Here is a 20,948-nt window from a genome sequence, read left to right as displayed (position 1 = left end):
GCAGGGCACATGAACAGTCCCGCTTTCCCCAAATTAGAACAAAATGCAATAAGTCCCATTCCTGAAAGCTAATGATGCGTAATTTACGACTACTGTCACCTTCGCCACATTATAGTCCGCTGTGACATAAGCAAAATAATACCAATAATAATGAGGTAATTTAGAAATCTATCCTGTACTATACATAACCATTAAAAATTGAAACAATTACTATTGGTAACGACAATTATTTGAAAAATATTTCCTTAGTCTATTCTTACATTCGTTTGATGTCTAACAACTTCTAACATTATTCCGTAGGAAATTCCAAAGTCGAGGAACAGCCACAGTGAAAGAACATGAATATGAGGATGTTCGGTGGGAGAAAATGGATACTACTAAGGAGTGTTGTGATCGTGTGTCTAGATTATGGTGGGTGGATACATTTTGAAAACGTAATGCGAGATAGACAGTAGTGTAGAAATGAAATATATGAAAGAGGAGGGAAAGACAGTGGATTTTTCTAGAATCACTTAAACCAGTGTTTCTCAAACTATGGTCCGCGGACCATCTGTGGTCCTCGAGTTCTGTCCTTGTGGTCCTTCAAAATACAGAAAAAATAAAGTTCAAACGAATTGCGTATCACACTATAGCTGAAAATCTCAGACTTTGGAAATTACACATGGCAATCGCCTTTCGCTTTTTCTACTAACATGTTATGAAATTTCTTATTCTACCCGTCTACCCACTTCCCACTCTACTCTCAACAACAAAAGAGGTATTTAAAGCACTATAAACATGGCGTTTCTCGCCATCTTTTCCCTGCATATCTGGTGCCGGGCCTGTAACTCAACCAGGGACCACCCGAATTCATAACAGAGGACTAAAGTACCGAACCTTTTCATGTACTGATGACTTTCTTAATAGTTTTGTCAACACCCATGAAATGGGCACGTACTGTACGTCGTACACCAATTAATTTTTTATTTGTTTTTCCAGATAACGATATAAAAAATTTTTGACTCCGCCTATTTGAAAATCCAACCGGTTTACTTTTTACACTTGTGTGTTTCGTCTCTAAGAACCGTTTCAATTTCGCGAGTTTTTCATATAACTCTTGTCATATTTACGAAAGTATTTTTTTCTTTGAATAGCTACTAGTAGGACTAGATATTTCTTTAATGGCACTATAATTAATATATTTCTTCACACACAGCTTCTGAACTATAAGCACTGCCTAAACGAAGCGTATCATCGTGTTCCTTTCTTTTCAAAGATCCGGATCGAAGCCAGTTTTCCATTATTTATAATGGGCACTATTTAACAGAGACATGGACAACTACTAGCGTGTACCACATACGAAGGATTTCAAACAACTAACTGCTAATAGGCAAGCGATGAATCAACAATATACAGAATAAGTTACTTGTGATTGGCTAAAAAATATAATTACAAAAGTATTATAATTAATTAATTCTATTTTAAAATATAAGTGTACTGGTTTTAAAATATGCTACAAAAAAGATAAATTTGTTTTCGAAGGGAACAAGAGTAAGGTGGTCCACGAAACTGTTCTGACTTAAGAAAGTGGTCCCAACTTCAAAAAAGTTTGAGAAACGCTGTTCTAAACGGAGCCGGGATAACATTTCGAGCGATGGTGTTACGTGATCAGCCCGGCGAATATTGCAGACGAAACGGACGCACATATTATGAACACGTTGCAGTCTCTGCGACAAAGTAACGCTTAGGTCAGTAAACAGAATATCACAGTAACCGAAGTATGGCATCACGAGTGTTTGCACTAACATCTTTTTCAGTAAAAAATAATACAAATAATGTCTGTATCTTTCAAACAAACTTAGTATAACATGTTTTTTCCTTAACAATTTAATTCCATTGGCAATATCTTTCCTGTAATGGTTTGAGATTAAATACAACTTGTATTGTTATTGACAGCAATTGAGTCCTGCCATAATGCAGAACAAATGAAGTGCCTCGAACGAAGAGCCTGGGATAGTTACCGTTAAGTGAAAGATCGTGCTGTTGGCGTGGTCTGATGCGTCGGATGATCACTGAAAATGAAACACGTGTTCACATGGACGACGGAGTGTGAATTTCGTTCCATCTCTTAGCAGTGTTCGTCGTTGAGGTTCCTTGGTGTCTTGCAAACAGGACAAAACGAAATCGGAACTTTCTTAAGGGTCTATGCGCTGTTTTGTATTTAGTATTTATTTATTTACTTAACCTGGTAGAAATAAGGCCGTCAGGCCTTCTCTGCCCCTCTACCAGGGGATTACAACTATAACATGAACAATAAAATTACAATTAATATTAAATTTACAATTATAATTACAATAAAAATTAAAGTACGACAAGAATACCTAATTAATGAAAGCTAGACATTTTATCATAGAAATTAAGAACAAAGAATATTTTTGTATTTACTGAATTACAAATTAAACCTACAATAACAAAATTCTATAGTGATGAAATTACCGGATATTGAAATATTTTGTGATAGATTAAGAGAACTATTTACAAGAAACCATGTCCGAACGAGTCTCAATTACTGACCAAGTGCCTAGTAAGTTTGCGTTTGAATTGAATTTTATTTCGACAGCCCCTGATGCTAGCAGGTAACGAATTCCAGAGTCTTGGCAGGGCTATAGTGAAAGAGGATGAGTATGAGGAGGTGCGATGGGATGGTATTGTTATTAATTATTATTGTTTCATGGCGAGAGCGTGTGTTCAGATTGTGGTGGGAAGAAAGGTAAGTGAAGCGAGACGACAGGTACGAAGGAATAGAAGAGTTCAAGATTTGTACTGAGGAAGTTCCAGGTTCGACCTCAGAGTTTGACTTCTGAAGGTTAGGTTTTCAGGTTTATTATAGGCTAGAGCTGTTTTCTCCCAAAGTGGTCCAAAACGCAAATCTAGCTCATAATATGGCTTTAAATGATTGTGACGCTGTACAAGATGATCATCACTAAATTAATTGATTCTACACAAATCTGTTTTTTAGTTTCGGGAGCCACCGGCGTGGCTCAGTCGGTTAAGGAGCTTGCCTGCCGGTCTGAAGTTGCGTCCGGGCGCGGGTTCGATCTCCGCTTGGGCTGATTACCTGGTTGGGTTTTTTCAGAGGTTTTCCCCAACCGTAATGTGAATGCAATGCGAATCCTCGGCCTCATGTCGCCAAATATCATCTCGCTATCACCAATCTCATCGACGCTAATTAACCTAGTAGTTGATACAAACTAAAATAAAATAAAATTTAGTTTTGGAAAAATCCCCCCCCCCCCCGTGTAATGTTTTCCCATAACTAACGCAACTAGTTTCTCCATCGTTGACCGCTGTACCCCTTTCGCTGCTATGGTTTTTGCAAGTGGGTCATGGCATTGTCCTCTTCACTTCTCGAAATGTATACAGAGTGTTCAAAAAGTATGGGCTATTACTCATAACCTCACACATTTTAATGTTACAAAATAAAGTTTTATACAAAAGCTGTTGCAGATAAACCATAAAATATGATACCAGTATTCGGGAAAAAAAAGTTATTCAGGTATACAGAGTGTGACAGTAAACTATTTTTTAATGGCACTTACTTACTTACTTATTGGCTTTTAAGGAACCCGGAGGTTCATTGCCGCCCTCACATAAGCCCGCCATTGATCCCTATCCTGAGCAACATTAATCCAGTCTCTACCATCATATCCCACCTCCCTCAAATCCATTTTAATATTATCTTCCCATCTACGTCTCGGCCTCCCTAAAGGTCTTTTTCCCGCCGGCCTCCCAACTAACACTCTATATGCATTTCTGGATTCGCCCATATGTGCTACATGCCCTGCCCATTTCAAGCGTCTGGATTTAATGTTCCTAATTATGTCAGGTGAAGAATACAATGAGTGCAGCTCTGCGTTGTGTAACTTTCTCCATTCTCCTGTAACTTCATCCCTCTTAGCCCCAAATATTTTCCTAAGAACCTTATTCTCAAACACCCTTAATCTCTGTTCCTCTCTCAAAGTGAGAGTCCAAGCTTCACAACCATATAGAATCTCCATTAAATGTTACGTATGATGTGTAGAAACTTTACCCATTCACTTATTTTTGTGTAATACTGTCATATGAGACACTTAAATTTTAATTTAGAAAAAACAGCTGTTTGTGAATCATGTACAATTTTATGTCATTTTCAAGTCTTTTATATCAAAATGGAACTGTCTCCGAACACGAGCTTTGTTCTTTTGGGGTAATTTCATGTAGCGTTTTTATGTAGACTATATGTTGTTGTTATTATTATTAGTATTATTATTATTATTATTATTATTATTATTATTATTATTATTATTTGTTAGTTGGGAGGCCGGCGGGAAAAAGACCTTTGGGGAGGCCGAGACGTAGATGGGAAGATAATATTAAAATGGATTTGAGGGAGGTGGGATATGATGATAGAGACTGGATTAATCTTGCTCAGGATAGGGATCAATGGCGGGCTTATGTGAGGGCGGCAATGAACCTCCGGGTTCCTTAAAAGCCAATAAGTAAGTATTATTATTATTATTATTATTATTATTATTATTATTATTATTAAATAAAAATAAATAAAATAAAATTTAGCGTCGATGAGATTTGTGATAACGAGATGATATTTGGCGACATGAGGGCGAGAATTTTCCATAGATTACCTGACATTCGCCTTACGGTTGGGGAAAACCTCGGAAAAACCCAACCAGGTAATCAGCCCCAGCGGGGATCGAACCCGTGTCCGAGCGCAACTCCGGATCGGCACGCAAAAGCATTACGGCCGTATTCATAGACATTCTTAGCGCGGGCTTTCGGTGGATGATCAGCGAACTAACGTTTTTCGTATTCATAAACCATTGTCAGCGATATGATATGATATGAATCCTATTTAGCACGCTCGTAGCCCGGGCTAGCGAAATGTCTATGAATAGCAACCTTAGCGACTGAGCTATGTCGGTGGCCCTTAGCGAATAGACAAGTCTAGGCCTAATCGAAGTCTTGTAGAATTTTCTTTTGATTATCTTGATAGAAGCGTCCGATTTGAGAAGTTCTGGTTAGCTATTATTAGTTTATTGATCGAAAATATGCCACCATATTACGTACGTGCATACTGTTGTGAAATATCTTTTTAAAAATAGTTTCTGGCCATGTTCGGCTTAATTGGAAATGTTTCAACTGTAACTAGTTCAGAGCAAAGGCGTGCGAACATGCCTGCGTTCTCCTGGTTGAGTGGGTTATTGCACGTTAATTATAATCGCCTTGAAAGTGTGTGCCTGTAGCTAAAGTCGTGAAAATGCTGACCTCCAGTTCTGTTACAAGGTACAAGTTTTCCTCGTGAATAATAATCCAGCTTATAACAAGGCAAGACAGACTAAATTATGCATCACTGCACATCATCTAAGATCAACAAATCTGCATTAATTACAGCTTTCGCATTCATTTCGAGTGAAAAACTGCTTCCTTTCTTATAAGTGGGATAATACTGTTTGCAAGAATACAACATTTTATTTCAGTTTTACATTTCATTTTAAGAAGTGAGGAGCATGATATCAAAGACGAACATACATTTTTATCGACATTTAGTTAAGAATCATAGCATTTTTCGCGCTCTTTCAAAATCTGTGATACATTTATTTCACAAACTGATATTTGCCTGGTTTTGTGAACGTTGAAATAATATGTTATTACTTTCATAATCAGACAACTATACTGTTTTCGCTGTAAGAAAAATCCTAATGTAAACGTAAGCACGTTGCTGTCATATGGTTGGCTCGGAAACATGACGGCCTCTCTTCTTGGAATTGGTAATCTCTCATAAACCCCCATCCTCTACTCAACCCCTAGCCGCGTGGCAGAAATACAATAGATCCCAGCATTGCCAAATCTAGTAGTCATTGCCTCTACCTGTTGGGTTTCACCCATTCTCAGTGTCTTTGTCGACGTGTTGTTTTATACCGTTGTGCGCTTCAATATGTCTCATTTATTCCGGTCATGATTAATGACTGTTGGAGCAGATGATCCGCAGCCAGGCCTCCTGATACACCTGAAGATCACGACAAGAACAACAAATAACACCGTCGAAGAAAACAGAATATCTTATTTGCAGAGGAGCGTAGCTAAGAAAACAAAGTGTTAAAATTGTGCCTAACGTTAGAAATTCTATCCATAAAGTAATCGAAAGTTCAGGCAGTTTAATAAGTATAAATCTTAATCACTTAACATCGGACGCAACCGGCGGAGTTGGATATATGGGCATAGAAATTAAGAATTACGGTTCACCAACTAAAGAGAAAATAAACAAATTAAAACAGAATTCGGTAAGATAGACGATTTTATACGTCATTTACTTCGCCGAACAGAATGTGAACAGTACGCGAAAGAGATATCGCCAACAGCAACACCGTTCTTAGCAACCTAAATAATGACATTATTCACAGCAGTGCTTAAAAGTTTTCTAACTCACAGCAGTGAATTAAATGTTTTTAAATCACTCTACATGACAACCAACATATTAGCAATAGTAAAACGAATATATATAAACTTCTTCGCCAACAACACAGTACAAAAAAAGCCCTATAATTTAAAATTAAATTTACATACCAGTAATGAATAAAATATTGTATAGCATACTAGAGTAAACAGATTTTATGCGTTCGTGGAAATTATCACCCAAGGCGAAGCTGATAAAATCTTACTTTACTCTTTTGTACTATAAATTCTATAACTATTCAATGATCACAGTTTCAGAAAATTTTACCAGCGCAACATTCTTAATTAAGTATAAAATTCTGGAACTTCAATAACATGAGAATTTAACACTTATTATAGAAGTCTGCATTTTTTTTGTTTATTTAGGCAAAATATGTTAGTGAAAATATAAATATAAAGTGTTTTTAAAATAAGTTTGTTCATTTTTATACTAATTTTGTTTTAGTAATTATAAATTAAGGTATATTTACAAAGATAATATAGTCTTTCTGAAAATCGCGGTTTCACGGAACACAGTTTGAAAAACGTTCGCAAATCACAATGACTTCAAGAATTGGCAACTCGGCTAAGGGTTTATCCCTTGCGCGTGCCAGCAGTTAACTGGTGAAGGCGATGAGGGAAGGTCGTCATGTTTTCGTGCGAAGTATTGGCTCCCAGTCGAAACACTCACACGACGCAGGAAAATATAGTTCTATATGGAAACCTCAATCTTGTATTATTTGAAAATAAAAAATTGAATTCTAGTTATTAAATACGATGAAACATTTAACTTCACTCATGTGTAAAACGCTATGTAAAAGAAAAACTACTTTTATATTTTGTTATGTACTATGAACGCGGATAAACACCAACAGTAATACCGAGAGAGTCTGTTCTTGTAACAAGCTGGCGTCACTTGAGCTCGTAGTTGGTCACGTAAGCACATGGTACTGAAGTATGGCTTCTGTATCCTCAACTGTCCACTGTGAAGACATAAGACTTAAAAATAATTTAATTGCAGTAATTATAAAGTAAATGTTTCCTAAGCAAACAAATGCATAGTAGTGAGGTTAGGCCTACTTGACGAGGAACGGGAAATGTTTAACCTGAAACAGAATGTACAACAGTAGGCGGGAACACGTTCTGAGAATCTATGGCGCCAAACAGCGGCCAATGAAGCCTCACTTCAGTCACATGCTATTGTTTACATTAGGATTTTTCTTACAGCGAAAAGATTATACATAGCCTACATAGTTCGTTTCATTTCAGCTAATTAGATTGCTGGAAATTCCTTAAAACTGTCATGGCTACCAGTTAATGTTTACATTCTGACGAGTTTGCATGTTTTAATGATTACGTTCTCTTTTATTTTGAAATTTTATTAAAATACAGTAAGAATTTTGGTGTAGCTTAAGTTCATTATGTAGCTCAATACATTGGAGAGTACGGATTAACTGTCTAGAAAATGTAAATTTAATCCTAAACAATAGAAATGTGCCCAATAAAAACGATTCAAAATGAATCCTTCACCAATTAAAATGGGGGTAAATGTAAATCCAGAGACATTAGCGGATGTTCAGAATTTATTAATGGAAGTAAACACTTCGAAAGTGAGTGGAAGCAAAGCTCCTGTCGTCAGTGGTGCAGTACTGTAATCCAGAGTTCTGATAAAAATGTAGACACTCACAAAGAGTTCGAAGTTGAAGCACAGTATCTCATAAGTGCACACAGGATAGAACAGTGTTTACAAAGCAACTGGCAACTCCCCCATACACATACCATGCCAGTCGAATGGAGTTGTCGCAATACGTAATACAGGTCCAGCAAGAGAAAAGAAGTAATAAACCTTCGCTTGAAGGGCAAACGTAAACATTATGTTGGATAAAATACAGGGACATCACTTTATTTTTACAAACATTTTTAACATTAACCTGGCTATACTCGGAAACACTGTTGCCCCCTTCCATTACAGGAGTTTGATGTTTCTAGTGCAATATGTAAACAAATCATTTTACTAGGTATAGGAGGAGAGAAAAGTAGTATATCCATTTATGTTGTAGGGAAATACGATATTACGATTTTCAGTTTGATCACCACTTTTACGGAATTTATCAAAATACAGTAGAGTAGTAACATTTTTTTTTTCAAAAACTCAACTTTTCAGGTGGCTATGTTCGTTATGTAATGTCTACTTTATTTAGCGTATTAATTATTGATGTTAACATACAATATAGAGAGTGCACTTAAATTGAGGGGGTCATAAGTAAAGGACTGTAAGTGCACTTAAGTTTCTTTTGAGAAAATGGGGTTTAAATATTTAAGCTTTCGTAAAATCGGTTAAACTTTTATTTAAATTTTAATATGTGATGCGATTAAAATATACCGTTGCCACTAAAATTTTAGATACTTTAGATTACACTGGATGCACTTAACTCATGTTATTACAAATGTCACTAGCATTCCTTTGCTTCTAGCCACCTCAATTCAAAATAAGCTAATCTGAATTTTTAAACAAGTTGCTGAAAATGGTTGCCGTTCATTACAATGCAGGCTTCAATTCTTTACGCATATTATTAAAAACATTTTGAAGCATATTCTCTGAAATTGAATTTATCGTTTCTTGAATATAATTTTTTAGTACGATATTATTAATATAGGTTCTTTCTTCTATAGAAAACGCAACCATATTTCTGAAACACACTATACACTGCAGTGTTTACTTCACTGCTTGAAGATTTCGAATGCAACAGCAGCCGTAAGTTTGTGTGTCTGACGGGAGCAAGGACATTAGTGAAGTGGTGGGAGTGAAGTACATTCAGAAATGCAGGTACAATAAAAATGCAAGTAAAAATAAAATGATGTCCCTGTACAATAGGCCTATATTATAGTTTCTCAGGTGTAGAAAAATTACATTTTTTACGTCTACAAAGTTATTTAGAGTAATACTATTTACAAAGGTACTTTGTAGTAGTAGTAGTAGTAGTAGTAGTAGTAGTAGTAGTAGTAGTAGTAGTAATAATAATAATAATAATTTATTATCAGATTATCAGAACATGCATTTGTAAATGTACATTAATTACACTATACGGAAAATAAGAGGTATAAATACAGTAATAGAGTATTAGTCACAGAAATAAACTTGTCTTTTATAATTGGGTTATTTCACGACACTTTATCAACTGCTACGGTTATCTAGCGTCTAAATGAGATGAAAAGGTGATAATACCAGCGAAATGAGTCCAGGGCCCAGCGACGAAAGTCACCCAGCATTTGCTCTTAATGTGTTGAGGGAAAACTTATCTTGAAATAAAGATTAATATTAAAGAAACAACTTTTAGATAACAATATATTCTTAAATATAAATATAACCCCTGTATGAGTAAAACTCGTGTTCTGGGGTGAAAATTGAGCATACAGTAGCTTTATATATTATTTCCAAAAAAAGAAAAGTAATATTATACTTCAAATGAAACTAAATCGAGTATTGTATTTAGTATGAATTTAATATTAGTAAGAAGCTAAAATGGAAGTTTTCTAGGTTAACTTCATAATAAGAGCGTAAACGAAGCATAACATGAATTAAAATGACATATCATCAAATCATAAGATAATTAAAATATATCAGTCAAAAATAGGATAGTAATTTAAATAGCATATTCTACATACAGTATATCTTTTAATTTTAATTTAAATGCTACATACAATAAATGCTTCGAAATCATATCATTATAGATTTTTAATTCACAAGGCTGTATTTTTTTTTTGCCAGCAATTGTGACGCATTTCGTCTCTTCAATATATATATATATATATATATATATATATATCTTGTAGGGGTTTTTCTTCGTGGAATAATATTAATAACGTACATTTAAAAATGTTTTCCAACTGAATTTCGTTTTCAACATCACAGTGACTTCACGTTCTCCCAACTCCTCCAGCTTCAGTGCTAGTACGTACGAAACCCCCAACCAGACCTTGACAGACAGCGCAAATGATAGATCCGATAGATGTAAAAATTAAACAAGTCCTAGCCTATCCCTTTCCCACTTGCGTCCAAGACTCCGCTAGCAGTTAGCCTGTATCTCTCCTACTGGGATCCGAACTCTGAAGTCTACTCATAATGAATGTCATTGTTTTGAACACTCTTTATATGAGCCACATGTTATCGGTTCAGAATTGCACTGCAATAAGGACTAAAGAAATGAATAGAATTAACATTCTAAATTTAATTTTGTAATTTTCCAGTTAAATTTTAGTTTCAGAATAAAATCATTACTTCCATAGGATTTTCCCAAAATTATCCTGATTCTGGGTTGTGACTTTCTTCGCTTGTTTCAAAAACAGACAAAAGTCAATCTCAGTTTCAAAAGTGGATGTCAGTTTTAGGTATATTTTAAAATGGTTTAAACTAATATTTTAAAGTGAAGATCTGAATTATTTTGTTAATAAGGTTACCAATATAGGTATCTTATACTAGAAGTTAACGTAACGAAACAAAAACATGGCTCTACTGACAAATAATTGAGATGGCAGGGCATGTAGCACGTATGGGCAAATGCGGAAATGCATATAGAGTGTTAGTTGGAAGACCGGAAGGAAAAAGACTTTTGGGGATCCTGAGACGTAGATGGGAGGATAATATTAAAATGGATTTGAGGGAGGTGGGATATGATGATAGAGACTGGATTAATCTTGCACAGGATAGGGACCGATGGCAGGCTTATGTGAGAGCGGCAATGAACCTGCGGGTTCCTTAAAAGCCATTTGTAAGTAAGTAACTGACAAACAATGAAAATGGCTCTTGACCGACTTTGATACTAGGCTCAAGTATCATATTATGCAATACCATGTAGAAATCATTTGACTACCATTTGCTTTCTGCTAAAACTCATTCGCAAACAGTAGGCGTACCTCGTTAACAATTCACTCATGACGAAAAGGCATTTTTATCGCAAAATAATTTAAAATAATATAAATGAAACGCTGTGTGGTAAATGTTTAATAATAAAAACAAAGATAGAAAAAATCCTGGAAACTATTTTCTTAAAAAAAAAAAAAAAAAAAAAAAAAAGACAGCATGAATTGCTTGACGTATTTTGCAACCATTTAGTTTCTTCATCGTGTTGCGAATATTAGGGCCCTACTGTTCACAGTTATATTCCTTTGACTGATTGCTATGTACAGTAGTGGCAAAAAAACCGGACCGACGGAATAATCAGTCCCCGAAATGAGCCACTGCGCATGCCACGCCCGCAGTCACAAGATAGCGAGTAATCTATTGAAATTGTTGTAGTTTCGACTGCTGACGTAGCCCATTTCGAAAGCCATTAGAAAATAAGTTCGTAAAATTCATGTTCTGGGAATAATAAGTTAATTAAGTAGTAAAATATCGCTGTAATCGAAAAGTATTGGGAATAAATTTGAATAAGGAACAAAAAAAAGTTTCCTTTCCAGGCAGGATTCGAACCACGAAAGTCTTAGTTACCAGTCTATTGTGCTGTCACTGTGAACAATGCTCCGAAATCGGCTACAAGGGTCGGCCCGGTTTTTTTTGTCACTACTGCACTTTAAATTTAAATTATGGTTTATCTAACGACGCTCGCATCATTTCAGTAAATGTTACAGCCTGTATTATATTTTATAGGTGTAAATGATGCAAGTATATAAAGAGCAATACTGTATCAATGTCAGTCTATATGTATGTAACAATTTGTGTAGTTGTACATAAACATAATTATATAACTTACGAATGTCCCATAGAACTCTCTTTTCCGGAAACGGGAATATTGCCTTGAGAACGAGTTTGTTTTCCTTTCCACTGGACCTTCCTATTTCTATGAGTAGCTGTTCTGATGTGTTGACGATGTCGCATCTGGCTGGTCTTACCCTGCGTAGGGCGATATTTCATGGAGTGCAGTTTCATAGGAAAGACTTTGCCGACAGACCTTCTACTGCTCCCTACTAATTGGCTGTCATAAATAAATGTCTTCCTTACTGTGACGGAAATCTTGTCTTCTCCTGTCAGTAACGAATCACAACCCTCGTTCAAAAGAATTGACACGCTCCCGTCAAATCTACGTGGAGGCAGAGTTGACGCATCTTTTCCGAATTCCAAGAATCCCGTCAGTCTCACTGTCTCATTTCGAGGGTCACCAGGATTGTGGCAACTGTGCAATGTTGGAACGAGGGGACAGGATGGAATTGTCAGAGGTGTTTGTGTAGGAAGTCATAAATCTGTAAGTGGGTGTTCAAAGGAGCCACCGAACTGCAATAAAATGGATAAAATGGAGTATACTACTGTACTAAGTTTCTAGCTCTGCTAATAACTGCTGTGGGGATAATCGTTCTGAACACATATACCTCTGTCCTGGTCAATGATCGTTCACTTCTGCTAAGGCGTGTGAACGCGAAACCGGTAGCCGGCTGGTAGGCATTGGCCCTTCATGGGCTGTTCGCGTCACGATTGGGAGTTTTTTGGACTGCCAAAAAAGAAGACTAAGAACAAAATTCTTCTTTTCAGAACTAAGAATGCATATTTCCGTCAAAATTCGAAATCACTATTGCAACAACGCAACACTGCCTCTTCATTTCACAAAAATGGACAGCTCACATAACTTTGGATGACAGTAGACATTTGTAACGAAATTATTCAATTGCGTACGCAACCATGAAATAACAAATTCCAGCAAGCAAACGTCAAGTCGAGCATACATGGGTGGGCGGATGACAGGCGCATCTTTGCCAATGTAAGCGTGCCTAAGAGCCGGACCGGTTTTCGCCAGTCCCACCTCAACCCGCATACCTTCCAGCACACATTGCTTCCATATTAAGGACAAGCCACTGTCAGTTTCTTATGGATGTGACCTTCTATGCTTATATAATCTTTTCATAAATTCAATTTAACTTTGCACACTGATGTCGTTAAGGAAATGTGTTCATGGTATGGACTGTAATTCTTTATAGCCTATCTACTTAAAACTGTGTTACAGAATAAACTGGCTGTGCAAATAGCATACATTACTTAACTCACACATGTAAGGTCAATTAAAACAATGTTCATGGGTTAGATAATAAACATACAATATATATGACACAGTTGTATGTAAAGTGCTCATACAACTGTGTTATATATATGAGTAGCTTAATATCAAAGACGGACATCTGACCTCAATCGAAATTTAGATAGCTGTGGTTTTTATACAATTTTTCATGCTTTTTCCAGTTATAGTGAAACCATATGCAAACTCTAACTCTACATTTATGAAATAAATTGTGTTAAATATTACAAAGAACACTGTGAATAAAAAAATTGCCTCTAGATCAAAACTATAGAGATGACAGATGTCCGTCTTTGATATTAACCTACTCATATATATATATATATATATATTGTATGTTTATTAGCACACATTATGTTCTACTCCAGCGTTTCTCAAACTTCTTTTGAAGTGGGGACCACTTTTTAAAGTGAGAACAGTTCCGCGGACCACCTTGCTCTTGTTCCCTTCGAAAGCAAATTTATCATTTTCGTAGCATATTTTAATACCAGTATACTTATATTTTAAAATTGAATTAAGGTTCGCTACTTTGGTCCTTTGTTATGAATTCGGATGGTCCCTGACTGGGTTACAGGCGCGGCGCCAGATGTGCAAGGAAAATATGTCGAGAAACACCACATATATAGTGTTTTAATTCTCTCTTTTGTTGCTGTGCGTAGAGTGGGAAGTCGATGGACGGATAGGGTAATAAATTTCATAAAATGTCAGTACTGGGAGAAAAAGTGAAATTCGATTGCCATTGTGTCATTTCCAAACTCTGAGATTTTAAGCTATAGTGTGATACGCAATTCGCTTGAATTTTATTTTTTTCTTCTTTCTTTTTTGAAGGACCACAAGGGCAAACCTCGAGGACCACAGGTGGTCCGCGGACCATAGTTTGAGAAATGCTGTTCACTCAATACATTGCGAACAGTAAGTAATGTTAAGTTCAAAAGGTTATTCTTCGAGATAGTTCAAATAAAAAAGTTTAATACAATCTTGCTCGTTCTTGCATCCTTTTCCAGAAAAAAATTGTTTTGTATGAAACATTTCATAGCGTGTTTTGTGAAAGACATTGCGTTAATTTCCAATTCATTCATTCATAGTGTTCTGCCTAAGGGCAGATCTTTCACTGCAAACCCAGCATTCACTAGTCTTTCCTATTTTCTGCCTTCCTCTTTGTCTCCTCATACTTACTTACTTACTTACTGGCTCTTAAGGAACCCGGAGGTTCATTGCCACCCTCACATAAGCACGCCATTGGTCTCTATCCTGAGCAAAATTAATCCATTCTCTATCATCATATCCCACCTCCCTCAAATCAATTTTAATATTGTCTTCCCATCTACGTCTCGGCCTCCCTAAAGGTCTTTTTCCCTCCGGCCTCCCAACTAACACTCTATATGCAGTTCTGGATTCGCCCATACGTGCTACATACCCTGCCCATCTCAAACGTCTGGATTTAATGTTCCTAATGATGTCAGGTGAAGAATACAATGCGTGCATTTCTGTTTTGTGTAACTTTCTCCATTCTCCTGTAACTTCATCCTTCTTAGCTCCAAACATTTTCCTAAGCACCTTATTCTCAAACAACCTTAGCCTCTGTTCCTCTCTCAAAGTGAGAGTCCAAGTTTCACAACCGTAAAGAACAACCGGTAATATAACTGTTTTATAAATTCTAACTTTCAGATTTTTTGACAGCAGACTAGATGATAAAAGCTTCTCAACCGAATAATAATAGGCATTTCCCATATTTATTGCGTGTTTAATTTCCTCCCGAGTATCATTTCTTTGTCTCCTCATACGATCCATATATCTTAATGTGTCTATCATCTGATATCTTCTTCTGCCCCGAACTCTCCTCCCGTTTACCATTCTTTTCAGTATATCCTTCAGAGGCAGTTTCTTCTCAACCAGTGACCCAGCTAATTCCTTTTCCTCTAATATAATGAGTTTCAGATCATTCTTTCTTCATCCACTCTTTCCAACACAGCTTCGTTTCTTTAATTCCCAATATGCTCAATCAATTTAAGAGAGCAGTGAATTATGATAAGTGATTGAAAGTATTTTAGTAATGTCCCAATTAGTCCGGCTTAACGAGGTTTTTACTGTACCTATTTAAAAATCCCGTCCGATATCGGTACAAGGATATAAAAGGCTGATAGATAAAGACGAATAATTAGTTTAGAACAAATTAAAAATGTTTCCTGAAAAACATGATAAAATGCAAGTGATTGCACGATGAAACCCTTACACCTGGAGCGCGGATGTACACAAGTTTATTATTATGAATGTGAGTAAAGTAGGTCTAGGCTACCATAATTCGTCACTTTAATCAAAGCAGGAGAACCAAAACTGTCCACCGCTGTGGAGTAAAGGCTGGTTCACAATAAACCGGAAACGAGAATCGGAACGAAAACGAAAACGGTAAAATTGTTAAAATGTGTACATTTAAATGTGAGCATTCACAATTAACGAAAAGCTTGCCGGAGCCCGGGATCGGGAACGGAGAGTTGGCCAAGTTTAAATTTTGGCATTCACGTTTCCGATCACAGCCCACTAGATTCATTCTATTGCCATCTAAAAGCTATTTTGTCGTCGTATATTTTGTAGCAAGAAGACCGTGACATAACCTATGCATTATTTTGTTCTGTGCTGTGCATCATGGAGCAAGTTTCATTTGATGAGATTCTAATATTAAGTGTTGAGGAAAATCCTCACGTTTACGATAAGAGGCAAGCCTCGTATAAAGATGACAAAATGAAGGAGAATACGTGGCTTTCAAAAGCTGCATCTTTGAACACCGATCAGAAGCGAATCATATTTTATTACTGTATTCGTTGTATTACACACTACATATTCACGCTTCAATTCAATAACTACTGTTGTTTTCATTTTTGTTCTATTCCAAATGTTTCTTCTCTAAATATTTTACGTTATGATAGACTTAAAATAGGTTGTGATAATAAAGATGCATGGGCATGTTTATAGTACCGTACCTAATGAAATGTTTCAGTTGAAATTTCGAAGTTGGTTAACCTGTGTTTATGTTGGCTGCCTTGTACTCATGAGAGAACGCCATTGGTCAATTATACACAAATAACATCAGAATGCGTAATATCGACTTTGCATATCGTTATTGACATACATATCGATATGCATAGTCGTCTACGTTCTCGGTTTATTGTAAATAAAAAATTTTTCATATTCACGTCTTCTGCTTCTCGTTTTCATTCTGGTTCTCGTTCCCGGTTTATTGTGAACCAGCCTTTAGCCAACTCTCCGTTTCAGTTCCCGAGCTCCGGCAGGCTCCTCGTTAATTGTGAATGGTCACATTTAAATACATTTCCTTAAAAAATATTTTCGTTCCCAGTTTATTGGGAACTGGCCTTTAATGCAGCAGATTCAGACTCGAATTTCAAAGAAATTGGTAACCGTCCGTGGACTGCGCTGACTCGAACAAGTCCACATCTCGTGAACGACTGCTTTGAGCAGGTGGACGGGATCAAATCGGGTTGCAGGAAGGTAATGTTCACGTGATCGCCACGCGATTCGAAAGACTGCCCGTCATAATTTGGCGGCTGAAGCGTAGTTGTTATTGAACCATCATTCACACATTCACACGGTGTGTGTGTTTTTTATATACACGTAGGCAGGACTATTGCACAAACAGTATTCTTTTCATGTACAGGCATGACAAAAAAAATTGCCGGCTTAGAAAAGTCTTCATGGCAGCCGTACTGAACTGTTGCCTCATACTATCTTTAATTCCACTCACTGCTTTCCCTCCCACTCCTTTAGAACGAACCTAATCCTGTTCTGCCGTAATCTTTTTCTATGTGTGGTTAATACGAGTAATAGAACTCACGAAGTTTCCAAATAAACGAATTTAACAACGAAAAATTTTCCAGGTGCCCGCGATGTTCACCGCGTAGAAATATCTTTAGCAAAAGGCTTGTTATTTAACAGTGTCGTAGCTCAGTGGTATGGTTATTGATTACTTGCCGGTACAAACAAAAGTTACCGAGCTTATTGCTCGATATTTCTTATGTTTGTATTTAGTTTCACGTGATATTAAGAATTGTATTTCATTATCGTAATATTTTGCCCACATTGTGTCTTGTAACTATGACAATTTACTGATCTACCCAAAACAAAAACACTGTTGGTGTACTAAAACAATCTCTCATTTGACTGACACTGCATCGCTGTGATTCTGAGCGACCCGTTTTTGATGATGAATTTTGTTGCTGCTACTGTTGTTACCAACAGTAGTTTGTTTTTACGCTCTATAAGATTTTAACTTTGGTAAAAGGACGTCTCCTATTAAATTCGATCCCTATAGAATATAACAATAATGCATATAGGCCTACCGGTACTTAAATGATAACATTTTAATCAAATAGACGATAAAAATTACTATGAAGTGATGATGCAAATTTTACTTGAACATAGAGTAGACTAATAGACTTCCTTATTGAATAATTTTCTCTGCACTTGGTGGTGTATTGGCTAAGATTATGATCTCGTACATTTTGGATGTTAGAGCCTCTTGAGGATAAAAATGTTAACGAGTTATATTTTCTCTTTTGTTCTTAGTTATAAAAATTATTCCAAAGAATCTATAATTAAGTTTACGTAACCGTTTTATACATATTTTCTTTCAATTTATTTTACTTGCTATTCCATCCTTAACGTTTTTATTATTAACATTATGCCACAGTCTAGTATATACAGTCGCGAAGCTCAATACGTAGTAAATATGCAAACATTAGATAGTTGCTCACCACTAGGATCGCTAATATCGCCTCATTACAGGCAATGCAAAATGGTACCATCACAGTCTATTGTTTCTAGCACCCTCAAAACTCAAGCTTCGTGACTATATATAGTAGACTGTGATTATACAATAATTCAATTTGTAAAAAATACGAAATAGACTACGAGCTTTAACTACACTTTGTAAATTGAATTTATGATTATGTTATTTAGCTCAAACGTTTTAAATAGTTTGTCCGAAATTCCGTCATTCATTCATTATAGAGTAGATACATAGTGACAACGCTAGTCATAGGCTACGTCATAGATATAAATTTATAAATTATTGTTCTAGTCCGTATAATTGTTAAGTCTTACAATATATGAAAAATTAGTGTATCCCTTCCCACTACAAGAAGTCGCTGACAACAAAGATCATTGGTGTTCATATTGAATGGAGACCCAAAAACAACCCTTTTAGGGCTACATAATTTTCAAAAAATGTATTTAAGAAACATACAATTTTATTCCGAACAACGCAGATTCGAATTGCAAAGATATAATAATAATAATAATAATAATAATAATAATAATAATAATAATAATAATAATAATAATAATAATAAACCGAATACGGATCATTTTCTTGGGAGGCTAATGTGCTACCATCCAGCTATGAAAGAGATACTGAATGCATGAGTAGGCCTATAATACTGAAGATGGTTGGCATCCTATTAATATTATTTCTAATATCCTTCCCTCAATCAAGCATAAATCTGAAGTCTGATTAGTAGAGCCCGGATTTTATTCAATTACATATTTTAATGCTACATATTTATGCACGAATAAAAGACAAATGTTTACGAGATACACATGTAGGAATGTTGTCTATAGGCTACATTTCATTTTACATTTTTTTACACTTAGCCTACACTTTTGTCAACATTATGTATTAGTCGTAGCGACAGAAAAGAAAAGGCAGCATTACAAAATGTTGAATTCGATAAAAAAAATTCAGGAATCCACATAAGACTTTTAGGCACCAGGACCTGAGATTTGTGTACACCTGGATGTGATTAACTTCTGCCTTTGTAGGCTATACACTAGGCTATACAATGTTGATTTAAAAGTAACTCCGTTAATATAATGGAAAATAAAGGGACCCAAATAAAGGAAGATTAACTTTATAATATATTCAACATTATAGGCTGTTGAATTTGCTAGATAGTAACTGAAATAAACGTAGCGATGAATTGCAATCTTGTATATCATTATGTAGAATATAAATAAATTACATCGGAAAGCTGCCAGTCTAGTAAAAGTATTGTAAGAATATTGTTTTAGGTGTCAAAAGACCTACATTATCTCGTATGTCAACATGACATTAAAAAATTAGTGTTATTTCAGAGGTACTATAAAAATTGAAAATGACTTATTCATGGTAATAAAATTATGTGCTAAACTATCATGGTTGGTTGTCAACAATACTGAATATTGTACATGAAGCGAATAATCGCATTTCATCTCAAGATACTGAGCTGAGGAGAATGTGGCATGCAGTCAAGTGGCTTCTCTGTTAACTACGTGGCCGTCGGCTCTCCTAACATTCCTCTCAAGACAGAGAGAGAAGAGAGAAAAGAAAAACTTCTCACCTGGAATTTGGTTCGAAGCTCAACGCGTATTTATTAATCCAAGCTAGGTGAGGAACTAGTCAACCAACGTCATTCACTTTCATTTTACTTCAAACACATTCACTGTTACCAGTATTCACACACAACAAAAACACACGGGTAAAAGTACATAACACTTCTTAGCAATGCTAATTGATTTTCATTAGTAATCACATCCACATATACAGAACTTCAGCTCCTAGCGCGCCTTGCCCCGTTACGACCTCGACTTGATACATCTTCCGCAACACTGATCGCTCTTGCTCGCTTGGATTCTGTATCGTGCAGCCTCTCCTGAAACGACCGCTTTGAGCCTCGTTGAATAGCGTTAACGGTCGCTCCCGCTCTCTGTTAACAGGTTGACCAACGAAACAATGTTATTTCAGCTAACTAGCGTAATTTTCTGTCACATCGCTCGTCACTATTATTAAAACCATGACAAAGCTTAACTAATCATAAATTGTTACTTATATTAAAAATCTTCACTTTATTTCCCTCTTAAAATTAAAGTTACAGGAATGGCGGAGTATAAATGGGATATTATTATTATTATTATTATTATTATTATTATTATTATTATTATTATTATTATTATTATTATTATTATTATTATTATTACTAGCCGTACTCGTGCACTCCGCTGCACCTGTCGGATATACATATAAAGTAATTACATAATTAAAATAGGACGTTTGATACAGGGAACATTCGTGTTTGATAGAAGGATAAATCGTTTAATACTTACTTACTTACTTATTGGCTTTTAAGGAACCCGGAGGTTCATTGCCGCCCTCACATAAGCCGGCCATTGATCCCTATCCTGAGCAAGATTAATCCAGTCTCTGCCATCATATCCCACCTCCCTCAAATCCATTTTAATATTATCTTCCCATCTAGGTCTCGGCCTCTCCAAAGGTCTTTTTCCCGCCGGCCTCCCAACTAACACTCTATATGCATTTATAAATCGTTTAATATGTTACTTAATTTAAATTGTATTTAAATAATTAAAATG

The 20,948-nt window shown here is 35.9% G+C and overlaps 1 protein-coding gene across 1 annotated transcript in view; it reads right to left on the bottom strand.

The window, feature by feature from the left end:
• LOC138707534 (uncharacterized) overlaps positions 1-20,253 on the bottom strand; it is a 145,103-nt gene extending 124,850 nt beyond the window's left edge. Inside the window, exon 1 of the mRNA XM_069837071.1 lies at positions 19,919-20,253. The gene's annotated coding sequence lies outside the window, so the exon portion shown is untranslated. The remainder of the gene's footprint in view (positions 1-19,918) is intronic.
• Between the last annotated feature and the right edge of the window lie 695 nt (positions 20,254-20,948).

The sequence above is a fragment of the Periplaneta americana genome, chromosome 1, assembly GCF_040183065.1.
Source record: "Periplaneta americana isolate PAMFEO1 chromosome 1, P.americana_PAMFEO1_priV1, whole genome shotgun sequence".
Lineage (NCBI taxonomy): Eukaryota > Metazoa > Arthropoda > Insecta > Blattodea > Blattidae > Periplaneta > Periplaneta americana.
This window is presented reverse-complemented; position numbering and strand designations above follow the sequence as displayed.